This window comes from Triturus cristatus, chromosome 11, assembly GCF_964204655.1.
Source record: "Triturus cristatus chromosome 11, aTriCri1.1, whole genome shotgun sequence".
NCBI classification, from domain to species: domain Eukaryota; kingdom Metazoa; phylum Chordata; class Amphibia; order Caudata; family Salamandridae; genus Triturus; species Triturus cristatus.
Window position 1 is genome coordinate 1,139,738,341 of NC_140594.1, and position 19,544 is coordinate 1,139,757,884.

Sequence of the window (19,544 nt, forward strand, 5' to 3'; positions counted from 1 at the left end):
CCATCTGCTAAATTCATTGTCCTATTAGATGCTATTTTCCAAAAAGCAGAGTCACCACTCACATGTGCTGGTAATAAATATGTTGCGGGCGGTAGACAATGAAAGGGCTGAACCCCGACCAGACATTCTAACTCTAGCATCTCTATATGAAAAAGCATTTCTAGGCAATATCTAGCATGTGAATAAAAGTAGGCAAGATCCACCGATGAATCTGGCAAAAGTCCCCAACGATTTTGTGCACACTTGTTCTCTCACCTGAATGCAGCACCACCTTGTAGCCATCGGATGTAACTGCAGCTCACAAAATGTTATATCAGAGAGCAAGTTGAGAGGACTCCAAGAGGCAGATGTCCATGGAAAGAGCCTCTCACGACAGCAGGAAGGTTGGATATTTCAAGATGGCAACATTTCCTGTCCAATGTCCTCACGTCCCGAACGCTCCCAAACGCTCAAAAGCCACACACCGGGCAAGCCCTCACCGGGTAGATCTCTGGCTCCCAGTTAAAATCAAATCCTGAGCATGCTAGCGCTAGGATCAAAGAGAGAGGAGAGGGTTAGAGAGCTGCTATCTTGGTAAAGGCCTGAAACTGCTAGTTCCCAAGAGGGTCTGCACTTTCAGTTATGACTGACTGTGAGACGAGAAGATGAAGATTTTCTGCACCCAGCATACATTGCAGCATGCTTAGGCAAATGAGGAGCGAGACCCACCAATCCCTCGCCACTTCGCTGAAAGCTCCTCCTCTGCATAAAGAGAACACTTTTACAAGGGAGCAGAGTGGCGCAGCGGAAGCGTGCTGGGCCCATAACCCAGAGGTCGATGGATCGAAACCATCCTCTGCTATAATATTTCTTGTTTTTTCTTCTGAGAACCAATCTGTCATTTCCACGCTACCAGCAAGGAAAAGCGCAGGCTTGTGCTAGCTATGTGAGAAAAGACTTCTCAACTATCTGTCTCTGCTGAAATACAAGAGAGTGATCGCCAAAGGATCAACCCCATACTTTGAAAGTAAAGATACCCAATTATAAGCATAAATGACTGGTGGGACCGTCACACGTTTTTCTGGGCATGCTTTGAATGTCATTCTTGCCTTTTCGTTCTGCTCTTATCATTCTCCTGGGCATTTCATGGAAGGCACTCTCTTTCTCTTCGCTGCTTTGCTTCCAATGCTGCCTAAATATGTTCATTTCCACTATTTGTACTACTGCTTTCCATTTCTTCTCTTCTGCACAGATTTGGCCTTGGTTTCAATCCCCAGTTCCTTACCCTCTACAAGAAACTTTCTACTGCTTTTCATGTTGGTATCTAAACCAAATGCACCATTGAAACTGGTGCAAGATAGTCATTGAACTCGGGGTTGTAATCTTTAGAACCGAGAGCAACCACATCATAGGGTGTTGGTGGTATAGTGGTGAGCATAGCTGCTTCCCAACCGGTTGACCCGAGTTCGATTCCCGGCCAATGCAGTGCAAATTTTTATATGTTCTCCAAGCAGGATTTGTTTTAATGCAACATGTCACAAAACGGAAATATCATGAACAGATTAATCAGACGTTAAATTAAAAAAAAATGAAATACTTAGGCAGGCATCTCGATCGCCCCATCTGCTACATTCATTGTCCTATTAGATGCTATTTTCCAAAAAGCAGAGTCACCACTCACATGTGCTGGTAATAAATATGTTGCGGGCGGTAGACAATGAAAGGGCTGAACCCCGACCAGACATTCTAACTCTAGCATCTCTATATTAAAAAGCATTTCTAGGCAATATCTAGCATGTGAATAAAAGTAGGCAAGATCCACCGATGAATCTGGCAAAAGTCCCCAACGATTTTGTGCACACTTGTTCTCTCACCTGAATGCAGCGCCACCTTGTAGCCATCGGATGTAACTGCAGCTCACAAAATGTTATATCAGAGAGCAAGTTGAGAGGACTCCAAGAGGCAGATGTCCATGGAAAGAGCCTCTCACGACAGCAGGAAGGTTGGATATTTCAAGATGGCAACATTTCCTGTCCAACATCCTCACGTCCCGAACGCACCCAAACGCTCAAAAGCCTCGCCCTCACCGGGTAGATCTCTGGCTCCCAGTTAAAATCAAATCCTGAGCATGCTAGCGCTAGGATCAAAGAGAGAGGAGAGGGTTAGAGAGCTGCTATCTTGGTAAAGGCCTGAAACTGCTAGTTCCCAAGAGGGTCTGCACTTTCAGTTATGACTGACTGTGAGACGAGAAGATGAAGATTTTCTGCACCCAGCATACATTGCAGCATGCTTAGGCAAATGAGGAGCGAGACCCACCAATCCCTCGCCACTTCGCTGAAAGCTCCTCCTCTGCATAAAGAGAACACTTTTACAAGGGAGCAGAGTGGCGCAGCGGAAGCGTGCTGGGCCCATAACCCAGAGGTCGATGGATCGAAACCATCCTCTGCTATAATATTTCTTGTTTTTTCTTCTGAGAACCAATCTGTCATTTCCACGCTACCAGCAAGGAAAAGCGCAGGCTTGTGCTAGCTATGTGAGAAAAGACTTCTCAACTATCTGTCTCTGCTGAAATACAAGAGAGTGATCGCCAAAGGATCAACCCCATACTTTGAAAGTAAAGATACCCAATTATAAGCATAAATGACTGGTGGGACCGTCACATGTTTTTCTGGGCATGCTTTGAATGTCATTCTTGCCTTTTCGTTCTGCTCTTATCATTCTCCTGGGCATTTCATGGAAGGCACTCTCTTTCTCTTCGCTGCTTTGCTTCCAATGCTGCCTAAATATGTTCATTTCCACAATTTGTACTACTGCTTTCCATTTCTTCTCTTCTGCACAGATTTGGCCTTGGTTTCAATCCCCAGTTCCTTACCCTCTACAAGAAACTTTCTACTGCTTTTCATGTTGGTATCTAAACCAAATGCACCATTGAAACTGGTGCAAGATAGTCATTGAACTCGGGGTTGTAATCTTTAGAACCGAGAGCAACCACATCATAGGGTGTTGGTGGTATAGTGGTGAGCATAGCTGCTTCCCAAGCGGTTGACCCGAGTTCGATTCCCGGCCAATGCAGTGCAAATTTTTATATGTTCTCCAAGCAGGATTTGTTTTAATGCAACATGTCACAAAACGGAAATATCATGAACAGATTAATCAGACGTTAAATTAAAAAAAAAATGAAATACTTAGGCAGGCATCTCGATCGCCCCATCTGCTACATTCATTGTCCTATTAGATGCTATTTTCCAAAAAGCAGAGTCACCACTCACATGTGCTGGTAATAAATATGTTGCGGGCGGTAGACAATGAAAGGGCTGAACCCCGACCAGACATTCTAACTCTAGCATCTCTATATTAAAAAGCATTTCTAGGCAATATCTAGCATGTGAATAAAAGTAGGCAAGATCCACCGATGAATCTGGCAAAAGTCCCCAACGATTTTGTGCACACTTGTTCTCTCACCTGAATGCAGCGCCACCTTGTAGCCATCGGATGTAACTGCAGCTCACAAAATGTTATATCAGAGAGCAAGTTGAGAGGACTCCAAGAGGCAGATGTCCATGGAAAGAGCCTCTCACGACAGCAGGAAGGTTGGATATTTCAAGATGGCAACATTTCCTGTCCAACGTCCTCACGTCCCGAACGCTCCCAAACGCTCAAAAGCCTCACACCGGGCAAGCCCTCACCGGGTAGATCTCTGGCTCCCAGTTAAAATCAAATCCTGAGCATGCTAGCGCTAGGATCAAAGAGAGAGGAGAGGGTTAGAGAGCTGCTATCTTGGTAAAGGCCTGAAACTGCTAGTTCCCAAGAGGGTCTGCACTTTCAGTTATGACTGACTGTGAGACGAGAAGATGAAGATTTTCTGCACCCAGCATACATTGCAGCATGCTTAGGCAAATGAGGAGCGAGACCCACCAATCCCTCGCCACTTCGCTGAAAGCTCCTCCTCTGCATAAAGAGAACACTTTTACAAGGGAGCAGAGTTGCGCAGCGGAAGCGTGCTGGGCCCATAACCCAGAGGTCGATGGATCGAAACCATCCTCTGCTATAATATTTCTTGTTTTTTCTTCTGAGAACCAATCTGTCATTTCCACGCTACCAGCAAGGAAAAGCGCAGGCTTGTGCTAGCTATGTGAGAAAAGACTTCTCAACTATCTGTCTCTGCTGAAATACAAGCGAGTGATCGCCAAAGGATCAACCCCATACTTTGAAAGTAAAGATACCCAATTATAAGCATAAATGACTGGTGGGACCGTCACACGTTTTTCTGGGCCTGCTTTAAATGTCATTCTTGCCTTTTCGTTCTGCTCTTATCATTCTCCTGGGCATTTCATGGAAGACACTCTCTTTCTCTTCGCTGCTTTGCTTCCAATGCTGCCTAAATATGTTCATTTCCACTATTTGTACTACTGCTTTCCATTTCTTCTCTTCTGCACAGATTTGGCCTTGGTTCCAATCCCCAGTTCCTTACCCTCTACAAGAAACTTTCTACTGCTTTTCATGTTGGTATCTAAACCAAATGCACCATTGAAACTGGTGCAAGATAGTCATTGAACTCGGGGTTGTAATCTTTAGAACCGAGAGCAACCACATCATAGGGCGTTGGTGGTATAGTGGTGAGCATAGCTGCTTCCCAAGCAGTTGACCCGGGTTCGATTCGCGGCCAATGCAGTGCAAATTTTTATATGTTCTCCAAGCAGGATTTGTTTTAATGCAACATGTCACAAAACGGAAATATCATGAACAGATTAATCAGACGTTAATTAAAAAAAAAAATGAAATACTTAGGCAGGCATCTCGATCGCCCCATCTGCTAAATTCATTGTCCTATTAGATGCTATTTTCCAAAAAGCAGAGTCACCACTCACATGTGCTGGTAATAAATATGTTGCGGGCGGTAGACAATGAAAGGGCTGAACCCCGACCAGACATTCTAACTCTAGCATCTCTATATGAAAAAGCATTTCTAGGCAATATCTAGCATGTGAATAAAAGTAGGCAAGATCCACCGATGAATCTGGCAAAAGTCCCCAACGATTTTGTGCACACTTGTTCTCTCACCTGAATGCAGCGCCACCTTGTAGCCATCGGATGTAACTGCAGCTCACAAAATGTTATATCAGAGAGCAAGTTGAGAGGACTCCAAGAGGCAGATGTCCATGGAAAGAGCCTCTCACGACAGCAGGAAGGTTGGATATTTCAAGATGGCAACATTTCCTGTCCAACGTCCTCACGTCCCGAACGCTCCCAAACGCTCAAAAGCCTCACACCGGGCAAGCCCTCACCGGGTAGATCTCTGGCTCCCAGTTAAAATCAAATCCTGAGCATGCTAGTGCTAGGATCAAAGAGAGAGGAGAGGGTTAGAGAGCTGCTATCTTGGTAAAGGCCTGAAACTGCTAGTTCCCAAGAGGGTCTGCACTTTCAGTTATGACTGACTGTGAGACGAGAAGATGAAGATTTTCTGCACCCAGCATACATTGCAGCATGCTTAGGCAAATGAGGAGCGAGACCCACCAATCCCTCGCCACTTCGCTGAAAGCTCCTCCTCTGCATAAAGAGAACACTTTTACAAGGGAGCAGAGTGGCGCAGCGGAAGCGTGCTGGGCCCATAACCCAGAGGTCGATGGATCGAAACCATCCTCTGCTATAATATTTCTTGTTTTTTCTTCTGAGAACCAATCTGTCATTTCCACGCTACCAGCAAGGAAAAGCGCAGGCTTGTGCTAGCTATGTGAGAAAAGACTTCTCAACTATCTGTCTCTGCTGAAATACAAGAGAGTGATCGCCAAAGGATCAACCCCATACTTTGAAAGTAAAGATACCCAATTATAAGCATAAATGACTGGTGGGACTGTCACACGTTTTTCTGGGCATGCTTTGAATGTCATTCTTGCCTTTTCGTTCTGCTCTTATCATTCTCCTGGGCATTTCATGGAAGGCACTCTCTTTCTCTTCGCTGCTTTGCTTCCAATGCTGCCTAAATATGTTCATTTCCACTATTTGTACTACTGCTTTCCATTTCTTCTCTTCTGCACAGATTTGGCCTTGGTTCCAATCCCCAGTTCCTTACCCTCTACAAGAAACTTTCTACTGCTTTTCATGTTGGTATCTAAACCAAATGCACCATTGAAACTGGTGCAAGATAGTCATTGAACTCGGGGTTGTAATCTTTAGAACCGAGAGCAACCACATCATAGGGCGTTGGTGGTATAGTGGTGAGCATAGCTGCTTCCCAAGCAGTTGACCCGGGTTCGATTCCCGGCCAATGCAGTGCAAATTTTTATATGTTCTCCAAGCAGGATTTGTTTTAATGCAACATGTCACAAAACGGAAATATCATGAACAGATTAATCAGACGTTAAATAAAAAAAAAAATGAAATACTTAGGCAGGCATCTCGATCGCCCCATCTGCTAAATTCATTGTCCTATTAGATGCTATTTTCCAAAAAGCAGAGTTACCACTCACATGCGCTGGTAATAAATATGTTGCGGGCGGTAGACAATGAAAGGGCTGAACCCCGACCAGACATTCTAACTCTAGCATCTCTATATGAAAAAGCATTTCTAGGCAATATCTAGCATGTGAATAAAAGTAGGCAAGATCCACCGATGAATCTGGCAAAAGTCCCCAACGATTTTGTGCACACTTGTTCTCTCACCTGAATGCAGCGCCACCTTGTAGCCATCGGATGTAACTGCAGCTCACAAAATGTTATATCAGAGAGCAAGTTGAGAGGACTCCAAGAGGCAGATGTCCATGGAAAGAGCCTCTCACGACAGCAGGAAGGTTGGATATTTCAAGATGGCAACATTTCCTGTCCAATGTCCTCACGTCCCGAACGCTCCCAAACGCTCAAAAGCCTCGCCCTCACCGGGTAGATCTCTGGCTCCCAGTTAAAATCAAATCCTGAGCATGCTAGCGCTAGGATCAAAGAGAGAGGAGAGGGTTAGAGAGCTGCTATCTTGGTAAAGGCCTGAAACTGCTAGTTCCCAAGAGGGTCTGCACTTTCAGTTATGACTGACTGTGAGACGAGAAGATGAAGATTTTCTGCACCCAGCATACATTGCAGCATGCTTAGGCAAATGAGGAGCGAGACCCACCAATCCCTCGCCACTTCGCTGAAAGCTCCTCCTCTGCATAAAGAGAACACTTTTACAAGGGAGCAGAGTGGCGCAGCGGAAGCGTGCTGGGCCCATAACCCAGAGGTCGATGGATCGAAACCATCCTCTGCTATAATATTTCTTGTTTTTTCTTCTGAGAACCAATCTGTCATTTCCACGCTACCAGCAAGGAAAAGCGCAGGCTTGTGCTAGCTATGTGAGAAAAGACTTCTCAACTATCTGTCTCTGCTGAAATACAAGAGAGTGATCGCCAAAGGATCAACCCCATACTTTGAAAGTAAAGATACCCAATTATAAGCATAAATGACTGGTGGGACCGTCACACGTTTTTCTGGGCATGCTTTGAATGTCATTCTTGCCTTTTCGTTCTGCTCTTATCATTCTCCTGGGCATTTCATGGAAGGCACTCTCTTTCTCTTCGCTGCTTTGCTTCCAATGCTGCCTAAATATGTTCATTTCCACTATTTGTACTACTGCTTTCCATTTCTTCTCTTCTGCACAGATTTGGCCTTGGTTCCAATCCCCAGTTCCTTACCCTCTACAAGAAACTTTCTACTGCTTTTCATGTTGGTATCTAAACCAAATGCACCATTGAAACTGGTGCAAGATAGTCATTGAACTCGGGGTTGTAATCTTTAGAACCGAGAGCAACCACATCATAGGGCGTTGGTGGTATAGTGGTGAGCATAGCTGCTTCCCAAGCAGTTGACCCGGGTTCGATTCCCGGCCAATGCAGTGCAAATTTTTATATGTTCTCCAAGCAGGATTTGTTTTAATGCAACATGTCACAAAACGGAAATATCATGAACAGATTAATCAGACGTTAAATTAAAAAAAAAATGAAATACTTAGGCAGGCATCTCGATCGCCCCATCTGCTACATTCATTGTCCTATTAGATGCTATTTTCCAAAAAGCAGAGTCACCACTCACATGTGCTGGTAATAAATATGTTGCGGGCGGTAGACAATGAAAGGGCTGAACCCCGACCAGACATTCTAACTCTAGCATCTCTATATTAAAAAGCATTTCTAGGCAATATCTAGCATGTGAATAAAAGTAGGCAAGATCCACCGATGAATCTGGCAAAAGTCCCCAACGATTTTGTGCACACTTGTTCTCTCACCTGAATGCAGCGCCACCTTGTAGCCATCGGATGTAACTGCAGCTCACAAAATGTTATATCAGAGAGCAAGTTGAGAGGACTCCAAGAGGCAGATGTCCATGGAAAGAGCCTCTCACGACAGCAGGAAGGTTGGATATTTCAAGATGGCAACATTTCCTGTCCAACGTCCTCACGTCCCGAACGCTCCCAAACGCTCAAAAGCCTCACACCGGGCAAGCCCTCACCGGGTAGATCTCTGGCTCCCAGTTAAAATCAAATCCTGAGCATGCTAGCGCTAGGATCAAAGAGAGAGGAGAGGGTTAGAGAGCTGCTATCTTGGTAAAGGCCTGAAACTGCTAGTTCCCAAGAGGGTCTGCACTTTCAGTTATGACTGACTGTGAGACGAGAAGATGAAGATTTTCTGCACCCAGCATACATTGCAGCATGCTTAGGCAAATGAGGAGCGAGACCCACCAATCCCTCGCCACTTCGCTGAAAGCTCCTCCTCTGCATAAAGAGAACACTTTTACAAGGGAGCAGAGTTGCGCAGCGGAAGCGTGCTGGGCCCATAACCCAGAGGTCGATGGATCGAAACCATCCTCTGCTATAATATTTCTTGTTTTTTCTTCTGAGAACCAATCTGTCATTTCCACGCTACCAGCAAGGAAAAGCGCAGGCTTGTGCTAGCTATGTGAGAAAAGACTTCTCAACTATCTGTCTCTGCTGAAATACAAGCGAGTGATCGCCAAAGGATCAACCCCATACTTTGAAAGTAAAGATACCCAATTATAAGCATAAATGACTGGTGGGACCGTCACACGTTTTTCTGGGCCTGCTTTAAATGTCATTCTTGCCTTTTCGTTCTGCTCTTATCATTCTCCTGGGCATTTCATGGAAGACACTCTCTTTCTCTTCGCTGCTTTGCTTCCAATGCTGCCTAAATATGTTCATTTCCACTATTTGTACTACTGCTTTCCATTTCTTCTCTTCTGCACAGATTTGGCCTTGGTTCCAATCCCCAGTTCCTTACCCTCTACAAGAAACTTTCTACTGCTTTTCATGTTGGTATCTAAACCAAATGCACCATTGAAACTGGTGCAAGATAGTCATTGAACTCGGGGTTGTAATCTTTAGAACCGAGAGCAACCACATCATAGGGCGTTGGTGGTATAGTGGTGAGCATAGCTGCTTCCCAAGCAGTTGACCCGGGTTCGATTCGCGGCCAATGCAGTGCAAATTTTTATATGTTCTCCAAGCAGGATTTGTTTTAATGCAACATGTCACAAAACGGAAATATCATGAACAGATTAATCAGACGTTAATTAAAAAAAACAAATGAAATACTTAGGCAGGCATCTCGATCGCCCCATCTGCTAAATTCATTGTCCTATTAGATGCTATTTTCCAAAAAGCAGAGTCACCACTCACATGTGCTGGTAATAAATATGTTGCGGGCGGTAGACAATGAAAGGGCTGAACCCCGACCAGACATTCTAACTCTAGCATCTCTATATGAAAAAGCATTTCTAGGCAATATCTAGCATGTGAATAAAAGTAGGCAAGATCCACCGATGAATCTGGCAAAAGTCCCCAACGATTTTGTGCACACTTGTTCTCTCACCTGAATGCAGCGCCACCTTGTAGCCATCGGATGTAACTGCAGCTCACAAAATGTTATATCAGAGAGCAAGTTGAGAGGACTCCAAGAGGCAGATGTCCATGGAAAGAGCCTCTCACGACAGCAGGAAGGTTGGATATTTCAAGATGGCAACATTTCCTGTCCAATGTCCTCACGTCCCGAACGCTCCCAAACGCTCAAAAGCCTCGCCCTCACCGGGTAGATCTCTGGCTCCCAGTTAAAATCAAATCCTGAGCATGCTAGCGCTAGGATCAAAGAGAGAGGAGAGGGTTAGAGAGCTGCTATCTTGGTAAAGGCCTGAAACTGCTAGTTCCCAAGAGGGTCTGCACTTTCAGTTATGACTGACTGTGAGACGAGAAGATGAAGATTTTCTGCACCCAGCATACATTGCAGCATGCTTAGGCAAATGAGGAGCGAGACCCACCAATCCCTCGCCACTTCGCTGAAAGCTCCTCCTCTGCATAAAGAGAACACTTTTACAAGGGAGCAGAGTTGCGCAGCGGAAGCGTGCTGGGCCCATAACCCAGAGGTCGATGGATCGAAACCATCCTCTGCTATAATATTTCTTGTTTTTTCTTCTGAGAACCAATCTGTCATTTCCACGCTACCAGCAAGGAAAAGCGCAGGCTTGTGCTAGCTATGTGAGAAAAGACTTCTCAACTATCTGTCTCTGCTGAAATACAAGCGAGTGATCGCCAAAGGATCAACCCCATACTTTGAAAGTAAAGATACCCAATTATAAGCATAAATGACTGGTGGGACCGTCACACGTTTTTCTGGGCCTGCTTTAAATGTCATTCTTGCCTTTTCGTTCTGCTCTTATCATTCTCCTGGGCATTTCATGGAAGACACTCTCTTTCTCTTCGCTGCTTTGCTTCCAATGCTGCCTAAATATGTTCATTTCCACTATTTGTACTACTGCTTTCCATTTCTTCTCTTCTGCACAGATTTGGCCTTGGTTCCAATCCCCAGTTCCTTACCCTCTACAAGAAACTTTCTACTGCTTTTCATGTTGGTATCTAAACCAAATGCACCATTGAAACTGGTGCAAGATAGTCATTGAACTCGGGGTTGTAATCTTTAGAACCGAGAGCAACCACATCATAGGGCGTTGGTGGTATAGTGGTGAGCATAGCTGCTTCCCAAGCAGTTGACCCGGGTTCGATTCGCGGCCAATGCAGTGCAAATTTTTATATGTTCTCCAAGCAGGATTTGTTTTAATGCAACATGTCACAAAACGGAAATATCATGAACAGATTAATCAGACGTTAATTAAAAAAAAAAATGAAATACTTAGGCAGGCATCTCGATCGCCCCATCTGCTAAATTCATTGTCCTATTAGATGCTATTTTCCAAAAAGCAGAGTCACCACTCACATGTGCTGGTAATAAATATGATGCGGGCGGTAGACAATGAAAGGGCTGAACCCCGACCAGACATTCTAACTCTAGCATCTCTATATGAAAAAGCATTTCTAGGCAATATCTAGCATGTGAATAAAAGTAGGCAAGATCCACCGATGAATCTGGCAAAAGTCCCCAACGATTTTGTGCACACTTGTTCTCTCACCTGAATGCAGCGCCACCTTGTAGCCATCGGATGTAACTGCAGCTCACAAAATGTTATATCAGAGAGCAAGTTGAGAGGACTCCAAGAGGCAGATGTCCATGGAAAGAGCCTCTCACGACAGCAGGAAGGTTGGATATTTCAAGATGGCAACATTTCCTGTCCAACGTCCTCACGTCCCGAACGCTCCCAAACGCTCAAAAGCCTCACACCGGGCAAGCCCTCACCGGGTAGATCTCTGGCTCCCAGTTAAAATCAAATCCTGAGCATGCTAGCGCTAGGATCAAAGAGAGAGGAGAGGGTTAGAGAGCTGCTATCTTGGTAAAGGCCTGAAACTGCTAGTTCCCAAGAGGGTCTGCACTTTCAGTTATGACTGACTGTGAGACGAGAAGATGAAGATTTTCTGCACCCAGCATACATTGCAGCATGCTTAGGCAAATGAGGAGCGAGACCCACCAATCCCTCGCCACTTCGCTGAAAGCTCCTCCTCTGCATAAAGAGAACACTTTTACAAGGGAGCAGAGTGGCGCAGCGGAAGCGTGCTGGGCCCATAACCCAGAGGTCGATGGATCGAAACCATCCTCTGCTATAATATTTCTTGTTTTTTCTTCTGAGAACCAATCTGTCATTTCCACGCTACCAGCAAGGAAAAGCGCAGGCTTGTGCTAGCTATGTGAGAAAAGACTTCTCAACTATCTGTCTCTGCTGAAATACAAGAGAGTGATCGCCAAAGGATCAACCCCATACTTTGAAAGTAAAGATACCCAATTATAAGCATAAATGACTGGTGGGACTGTCACACGTTTTTCTGGGCATGCTTTGAATGTCATTCTTGCCTTTTCGTTCTGCTCTTATCATTCTCCTGGGCATTTCATGGAAGGCACTCTCTTTCTCTTCGCTGCTTTGCTTCCAATGCTGCCTAAATATGTTCATTTCCACTATTTGTACTACTGCTTTCCATTTCTTCTCTTCTGCACAGATTTGGCCTTGGTTCCAATCCCCAGTTCCTTACCCTCTACAAGAAACTTTCTACTGCTTTTCATGTTGGTATCTAAACCAAATGCACCATTGAAACTGGTGCAAGATAGTCATTGAACTCGGGGTTGTAATCTTTAGAACCGAGAGCAACCACATCATAGGGCGTTGGTGGTATAGTGGTGAGCATAGCTGCTTCCCAAGCAGTTGACCCGGGTTCGATTCCCGGCCAATGCAGTGCAAATTTTTATATGTTCTCCAAGCAGGATTTGTTTTAATGCAACATGTCACAAAACGGAAATATCATGAACAGATTAATCAGACGTTAAATAAAAAAAAAAATGAAATACTTAGGCAGGCATCTCGATCGCCCCATCTGCTAAATTCATTGTCCTAATAGATGCTATTTTCCAAAAAGCAGAGTCACCACTCACATGCGCTGGTAATAAATATGTTGCGGGCGGTAGACAATGAAAGGGCTGAACCCCGACCAGACATTCTAACTCTAGCATCTCTATATGAAAAAGCATTTCTAGGCAATATCTAGCATGTCAATAAAAGTAGGCAAGATCCACCGATGAATCTGGCAAAAGTCCCCAACGATTTTGTGCACACTTGTTCTCTCACCTGAATGCAGCGCCACCTTGTAGCCATCGGATGTAACTGCAGCTCACAAAATGTTATATCAGAGAGCAAGTTGAGAGGACTCCAAGAGGCAGATGTCCATGGAAAGAGCCTCTCACGACAGCAGGAAGGTTGGATATTTCAAGATGGCAACATTTCCTGTCCAATGTCCTCACGTCCCGAACGCTCCCAAACGCTCAAAAGCCTCACACCGGGCAAGCCCTCACCGGGTAGATCTCTGGCTCCCAGTTAAAATCAAATCCTGAGCATGCTAGCGCTAGGATCAAAGAGAGAGGAGAGGGTTAGAGAGCTGCTATCTTGGTAAAGGCCTGAAACTGCTAGTTCCCAAGAGGGTCTGCACTTTCAGTTATGACTGACTGTGAGACGAGAAGATGAAGATTTTCTGCACCCAGCATACATTGCAGCATGCTTAGGCAAATGAGGAGCGAGACCCACCAATCCCTCGCCACTTCGCTGAAAGCTCCTCCTCTGCATAAAGAGAACACTTTTACAAGGGAGCAGAGTGGTGCAGCGGAAGCGTGCTGGGCCCATAACCCAGAGGTCGATGGATCGAAACCATCCTCTGCTATAATATTTCTTGTTTTTTCTTCTGAGAACCAATCTGTCATTTCCACGCTACCAGCAAGGAAAAGCGCAGGCTTGTGCTAGCTATGTGAGAAAAGACTTCTCAACTATCTGTCTCTGCTGAAATACAAGAGAGTGATCGCCAAAGGATCAACCCCATACTTTGAAAGTAAAGATACCCAATTATAAGCATAAATGACTGGTGGGACCGTCACACGTTTTTCTGGGCATGCTTTGAATGTCATTCTTGCCTTTTCGTTCTGCTCTTATCATTCTCCTGGGCATTTCATGGAAGGCACTCTCTTTCTCTTCGCTGCTTTGCTTCCAATGCTGCCTAAATATGTTCATTTCCACTATTTGTACTACTGCTTTCCATTTCTTCTCTTCTGCACAGATTTGGCCTTGGTTCCAATCCCCAGTTCCTTACCCTCTACAAGAAACTTTCTACTGCTTTTCATGTTGGTATCTAAACCAAATGCACCATTGAAACTGGTGCAAGATAGTCATTGAACTCGGGGTTGTAATCTTTAGAACCGAGAGCAACCACATCATAGGGCGTTGGTGGTATAGTGGTGAGCATAGCTGCTTCCCAAGCAGTTGACCCGGGTTCGATTCCCGGCCAATGCAGTGCAAATTTTTATATGTTCTCCAAGCAGGATTTGTTTTAATGCAACATGTCACAAAACGGAAATATCATGAACAGATTAATCAGACGTTAAATTAAAAAAAAAATGAAATACTTAGGCAGGCATCTCGATCGCCCCATCTGCTACATTCATTGTCCTATTAGATGCTATTTTCCAAAAAGCAGAGTCACCACTCACATGTGCTGGTAATAAATATGTTGCGGGCGGTAGACAATGAAAGGGCTGAACCCCGACCAGACATTCTAACTCTAGCATCTCTATATTAAAAAGCATTTCTAGGCAATATCTAGCATGTGAATAAAAGTAGGCAAGATCCACCGATGAATCTGGCAAAAGTCCCCAACGATTTTGTGCACACTTGTTCTCTCACCTGAATGCAGCGCCACCTTGTAGCCATCGGATGTAACTGCAGCTCACAAAATGTTATATCAGAGAGCAAGTTGAGAGGACTCCAAGAGGCAGATGTCCATGGAAAGAGCCTCTCACGACAGCAGGAAGGTTGGATATTTCAAGATGGCAACATTTCCTGTCCAACGTCCTCACGTCCCGAACGCTCCCAAACGCTCAAAAGCCTCACACCGGGCAAGCCCTCACCGGGTAGATCTCTGGCTCCCAGTTAAAATCAAATCCTGAGCATGCTAGCGCTAGGATCAAAGAGAGAGGAGAGGGTTAGAGAGCTGCTATCTTGGTAAAGGCCTGAAACTGCTAGTTCCCAAGAGGGTCTGCACTTTCAGTTATGACTGACTGTGAGACGAGAAGATGAAGATTTTCTGCACCCAGCATACATTGCAGCATGCTTAGGCAAATGAGGAGCGAGACCCACCAATCCCTCGCCACTTCGCTGAAAGCTCCTCCTCTGCATAAAGAGAACACTTTTACAAGGGAGCAGAGTTGCGCAGCGGAAGCGTGCTGGGCCCATAACCCAGAGGTCGATGGATCGAAACCATCCTCTGCTATAATATTTCTTGTTTTTTCTTCTGAGAACCAATCTGTCATTTCCACGCTACCAGCAAGGAAAAGCGCAGGCTTGTGCTAGCTATGTGAGAAAAGACTTCTCAACTATCTGTCTCTGCTGAAATACAAGCGAGTGATCGCCAAAGGATCAACCCCATACTTTGAAAGTAAAGATACCCAATTATAAGCATAAATGACTGGTGGGACCGTCACACGTTTTTCTGGGCCTGCTTTAAATGTCATTCTTGCCTTTTCGTTCTGCTCTTATCATTCTCCTGGGCATTTCATGGAAGACACTCTCTTTCTCTTCGCTGCTTTGCTTCCAATGCTGCCTAAATATGTTCATTTCCACTATTTGTACTACTGCTTTCCATTTCTTCTCTTCTGCACAGATTTGGCCTTGGTTCCAATCCCCAGTTCCTTACCCTCTACAAGAAACTTTCTACTGCTTTTCATGTTGGTATCTAAACCAAATGCACCATTGAAACTGGTGCAAGATAGTCATTGAACTCGGGGTTGTAATCTTTAGAACCGAGAGCAACCACATCATAGGGCGTTGGTGGTATAGTGGTGAGCATAGCTGCTTCCCAAGCAGTTGACCCGGGTTCGATTCGCGGGCAATGCAGTGCAAATTTTTATATGTTCTCCAAGCAGGATTTGTTTTAATGCAACATGTCACAAAACGGAAATATCATGAACAGATTAATCAGACGTTAATTAAAAAAAAAAATGAAATACTTAGGCAGGCATCTCGATCGCCCCATCTGCTAAATTCATTGTCCTATTAGATGCTATTTTCCAAAAAGCAGAGTCACCACTCACATGTGCTGGTAATAAATATGTTGCGGGCGGTAGACAATGAAAGGGCTGAACCCCGACCAGACATTCTAACTCTAGCATCTCTATATGAAAAAGCATTTCTAGGCAATATCTAGCATGTGAATAAAAGTAGGCAAGATCCACCGATGAATCTGGCAAAAGTCCCCAACGATTTTGTGCACACTTGTTCTCTCACCTGAATGCAGCGCCACCTTGTAGCCATCGGATGTAACTGCAGCTCACAAAATGTTATATCAGAGAGCAAGTTGAGAGGACTCCAAGAGGCAGATGTCCATGGAAAGAGCCTCTCACGACAGCAGGAAGGTTGGATATTTCAAGATGGCAACATTTCCTGTCCAATGTCCTCACGTCCCGAACGCTCCCAAACGCTCAAAAGCCTCGCCCTCACCGGGTAGATCTCTGGCTCCCAGTTAAAATCAAATCCTGAGCATGCTAGCGCTAGGATCAAAGAGAGAGGAGAGGGTTAGAGAGCTGCTATCTTGGTAAAGGCCTGAAACTGCTAGTTCCCAAGAGGGTCTGCACTTTCAGTTATGACTGACTGTGAGACGAGAAGATGAAGATTTTCTGCACCCAGCATACATTGCAGCATGCTTAGGCAAATGAGGAGCGAGACCCACCAATCCCTCGCCACTTCGCTGAAAGCTCCTCCTCTGCATAAAGAGAACACTTTTACAAGGGAGCAGAGTGGCGCAGCGGAAGCGTGCTGGGCCCATAACCCAGAGGTCGATGGATCGAAACCATCCTCTGCTATAATATTTCTTGTTTTTTCTTCTGAGAACCAATCTGTCATTTCCACGCTACCAGCAAGGAAAAGCGCAGGCTTGTGCTAGCTATGTGAGAAAAGACTTCTCAACTATCTGTCTCTGCTGAAATACAAGAGAGTGATCGCCAAAGGATCAACCCCATACTTTGAAAGTAAAGATACCCAATTATAAGCATAAATGACTGGTGGGACTGTCACACGTTTTTCTGGGCATGCTTTGAATGTCATTCTTGCCTTTTCGTTCTGCTCTTATCATTCTCCTGGGCATTTCATGGAAGGCACTCTCTTTCTCTTCGCTGCTTTGCTTCCAATGCTGCCTAAATATGTTCATTTCCACTATTTGTACTACTGCTTTCCATTTCTTCTCTTCTGCACAGATTTGGCCTTGGTTCCAATCCCCAGTTCCTTACCCTCTACAAGAAACTTTCTACTGCTTTTCATGTTGGTATCTAAACCAAATGCACCATTGAAACTGGTGCAAGATAGTCATTGAACTCGGGGTTGTAATCTTTAGAACCGAGAGCAACCACATCATAGGGCGTTGGTGGTATAGTGGTGAGCATAGCTGCTTCCCAAGCAGTTGACCCGGGTTCGATTCCCGGCCAATGCAGTGCAAATTTTTATATGTTCTCCAAGCAGGATTTGTTTTAATGCAACATGTCACAAAACGGAAATATCATGAACAGATTAATCAGACGTTAAATAAAAAAAAAAATGAAATACTTAGGCAGGCATCTCGATCGCCCCATCTGCTAAATTCATTGTCCTATTAGATGCTATTTTCCAAAAAGCAGAGTCACCACTCACATGCGCTGGTAATAAATATGTTGCGGGCGGTAGACAATGAAAGGGCTGAACCCCGACCAGACATTCTAACTCTAGCATCTCTATATGAAAAAGCATTTCTAGGCAATATCTAGCATGTGAATAAAAGTAGGCAAGATCCACCAATGAATCTGGCAAAAGTCCCCAACGATTTTGTGCACACTTGTTCTCTCACCTGAATGCAGCGCCACCTTGTAGCCATCGGATGTAACTGCAGCTCACAAAATGTTATATCAGAGAGCAAGTTGAGAGGACTCCAAGAGGCAGATGTCCATGGAAAGAGCCTCTCACGACAGCAGGAAGGTTGGATATTTCAAGATGGCAACATTTCCTGTCCAATGTCCTCACGTCCCGAACGCTCCCAAACGCTCAAAAGCCTCACACCGGGCAAGCCCTCACCGGGTAGATCTCTGGCTCCCAGTTAAAATCAAATCCTGAGCATGCTAGCGCTAGGATCAAAGAGAGAGGAGAGGGTTAGAGAGCTGCTATCTTGGTAAAGGCCTGAAACTGCTAGTTCCCAAGAGGGTCTGCACTTTCAGTTATGACTGACTGTGAGACGAGAAGATGAAGATTTTCTGCACCCAGCATACATTGCAGCATGCTTAGGCAAATGAGGAGCGAGACCCACCAATCCCTCGCCACTTCGCTGAAAGCTCCTCCTCTGCATAAAGAGAACACTTTTACAAGGGAGCAGAGTGGCGCAGCGGAAGCGTGCTGGGCCCATAACCCAGAGGTCGATGGATCGAAACCATCCTCTGCTATAATATTTCTTGTTTTTTCTTCTGAGAACCAATCTGTCATTTCCACGCTACCAGCAAGGAAAAGCGCAGGCTTGTGCTAGCTATGTGAGAAAAGACTTCTCAACTATCTGTCTCTGCTGAAATACAAGAGAGTGATCGCCAAAGGATCAACCCCATACTTTGAAAGTAAAGATACCCAATTATAAGCATAAATGACTGGTGGGACCGTCACACGTTTTTCTGGGCATGCTTTGAATGTCATTCTTGCCTTTTCGTTCTGCTCTTATCATTCTCCTGGGCATTTCATGGAAGGCACTCTCTTTCTCTTCGCTGCTTTGCTTCCAATGCTGCCTAAATATGTTCATTTCCACTATTTGTACTACTGCTTTCCATTTCTTCTCTTCTGCACAGATTTGGCCTTGGTTTCAATCCCCAGTTCCTTACCCTCTACAAGAAACTTTCTACTGCTTTTCATGTTGGTATCTAAACCAAATGCACCATTGAAACTGGTGCAAGATAGTCATTGAACTCGGGGTTGTAATCTTTAGAACCGAGAGCAACCACATCATAGGGTGTTGGTGGTATAGTGGTGAGCATAGCTGCTTCCCAAGCGGTTGACCCGAGTTCGATTCCCGGCCAATGCAGTGCAAATTTTTATATGTTCTCCAAGCAGGATTTGTTTTAATGCAACATGTCACAAAACGGAAATATCATGAACAGATTAATCAGACGTTAAATTAAAAAAAAAATGAAATACTTAGGCAGGCATCTCGATCGCCCCATCTGCTACATTCATTGTCCTATTAGATGCTATTTTCCAAAAAGCAGAGTCACCACTCACATGTGCTGGTAATAAATATGTTGCGGGCGGTAGACAATGAAAGGGCTGAACCCCGACCAGACATTCTAACTCTAGCATCTCTATATTAAAAAGCATTTCTAGGCAATATCTAGCATGTGAATAAAAGTAGGCAAGATCCACCGATGAATCTGGCAAAAGTCCCCAACGATTTTGTGCACACTTGTTCTCTCACCTGAATGCAGCGCCACCTTGTAGCCATCGGATGTAACTGCAGCTCACAAAATGTTATATCAGAGAGCAAGTTGAGAGGACTCCAAGAGGCAGATGTCCATGGAAAGAGCCTCTCACGACAGCAGGAAGGTTGGATATTTCAAGAT

General features: G+C 44.8%; 5 non-coding genes across 5 annotated transcripts; all 5 read left to right on the top strand.

The window, feature by feature from the left end:
• The first annotated feature begins 6,177 nt into the window (after positions 1-6,177).
• On the top strand, positions 6,178-6,249 carry TRNAG-CCC (transfer RNA glycine (anticodon CCC)). The gene has a single exon. It is a non-coding gene; the product is annotated as a tRNA-Gly (tRNA).
• Positions 6,250-7,765: 1,516 nt separating this feature from the next.
• Positions 7,766-7,837, top strand: TRNAG-CCC (transfer RNA glycine (anticodon CCC)). Its single transcript has one exon. It is a non-coding gene; the product is annotated as a tRNA-Gly (tRNA).
• Positions 7,838-12,552: 4,715 nt separating this feature from the next.
• Positions 12,553-12,624, top strand: TRNAG-CCC (transfer RNA glycine (anticodon CCC)). Its single transcript has one exon. It is a non-coding gene; the product is annotated as a tRNA-Gly (tRNA).
• Positions 12,625-14,151: 1,527 nt separating this feature from the next.
• On the top strand, positions 14,152-14,223 carry TRNAG-CCC (transfer RNA glycine (anticodon CCC)). Its single transcript has one exon. It is a non-coding gene; the product is annotated as a tRNA-Gly (tRNA).
• A 3,115-nt stretch (positions 14,224-17,338) lies between these two features.
• On the top strand, positions 17,339-17,410 carry TRNAG-CCC (transfer RNA glycine (anticodon CCC)). Its single transcript has one exon. It is a non-coding gene; the product is annotated as a tRNA-Gly (tRNA).
• The last annotated feature ends 2,134 nt before the right edge of the window (positions 17,411-19,544 follow it).